The sequence below is a fragment of the Phaethon lepturus genome, unplaced genomic scaffold (genome assembly GCF_000687285.1).
Source record: "Phaethon lepturus isolate BGI_N335 unplaced genomic scaffold, ASM68728v1 scaffold12532, whole genome shotgun sequence".
Lineage (NCBI taxonomy): Eukaryota > Metazoa > Chordata > Aves > Phaethontiformes > Phaethontidae > Phaethon > Phaethon lepturus.
In genome coordinates, this window is record NW_010525615.1 from 33,372 (window position 1) to 34,956 (window position 1,585).

The 1,585-nt window shown below is 48.1% G+C and overlaps 1 protein-coding gene across 1 annotated transcript in view; it reads left to right on the forward strand.

Moving 5' to 3' along the window:
• Positions 1–1,585, forward strand: part of LOC104617484 (dynein heavy chain 9, axonemal-like) — a gene marked incomplete at both ends in the record, with an annotated part of 34,667 nt that overhangs the window by 32,610 nt on the left and 472 nt on the right. The window lies entirely within an intron of this gene.

The window sequence follows — 1,585 nt, forward strand, 5'->3', positions numbered from 1 at the left end:
GGGCGCCTCTGCTCCGGCCCCTGGACCCCTCCTCCCCCGAGCCAGTGGCTGCAGGGCTGCTCCTCACACATACCCTCACTCTTTTCTCCGGCTGCAATTGCTGTTGCCTTTTTTTCCCCCTTCTTAACTCTGCTGTCCTAGAGGTGCTGCCACCGTCACCGATGGGCTCGGCCTTGGCCAGGGGCGGGTCCGTCTCGGAGCTGGCAGGCATCGGTTCTATTGGACATGGGGGAAGCTTCTGGCATCTTCTCGCAGAAGCTGCCCCTGCAGCCCTCGCTACCAAAACCTGGCCACACAAACCCCATGCAAATAGTAGTTGATTGATTGATACTCAAAATGGAGAGAAAAAAGCACAGCAAGCAAAGGAAAGATACTGTGTTGAAATACTCTGTGGAGTCAGAAGAAATTCCTGACGTTTTCTGTTATTCAAAACTATTTGCAGTAAAATCAAAGCAAATGTCAAGTAGGGTCATATATGGATACGCTCTCAGCATTTCCACTGTAGTTTCAAAGTCTGATAATTCCTAAAGGAGGATTAAATACACAATGATATTATCCTCTTGAGCTGGGTGTTGAACTTGTGCAGATTCAGGTGTATTGAGGGCTCCGGTGGCAAGATTGCACTAAGTGCTGGAGTATGTCTGAAGCCCTGCAGGCTGGCCAAGCTCTGGGAATGGACACTGGGGATTTGTGAGTGGAAACTTCTAGATGTAAGAAAAGATTTCTGTGGTTTTCCTAAGATTTGAAAGGAGGTACGTTTATCTGGGGGAAGCTGAGTGCCCAGTACTTCTCAGAAGTACTGAGCACCTTCCAGGACTTGGCCCTGCTTGAGCATGTGTAAGAAGACTATCAAGCTACAAGACCTACAGAACAGCTTGTGAGAAGGAGTGTTGCAATTCTTTGTGAGTCAGTGAGGAAGAATTAAATGGACAAGTCCACCCATCTTTCTCTGAAAGCATTAGAGCACCAGGCGTCACAGGCTGTTCTCATTTCTCATACCACCCATGGGAATCTGTCCACCTCCCTGCCTCTGGCTGTCACTGAGAGAGGCAGCTCCTGTCTGGGACAGCTTTGTGAACTGGCCCTTGCCGTGGGAACATCAGTCCTGGGAGAAGCCTGTCTTTGTTGGCAGTGGTGTGTGACACATGCCGTGATTTAGTTGTGTGTTATATAGTGATCTAGAAGAAGCGTTGGTGACCTGCTCAAGCTCCCAGCAGGCAGGTGCTGATGTTGAGAGCCTGCAGCAGCAATGCTAGCATCTCCCTGTTGGCTCTTCAAACTCAACTGGGTGTGAAGAGGACAGGACTGAATTATTCTTTTCCTTCTGGAAGAATGCTTTTGGTCAAGATGGTGGTTTTGTAGAAGGACTGGGTTGTTGAGATGTTTAGCATGGGTCTTGAGCAGAAATAAAGATCTTTATTCTCCACGGAGGAGAATTCAGGATTTTTCATTAGAACAAAATTGATTTCTAGTAGTGAAAAACCAGAGAGATTCTTAGTGCAGAAAGTTCCACAGTGTGCTGAGAATAGGGGTGAGGCAACGGTTAGAGACCTCTCATCACTACACTACATGTAGGGGAACTGGC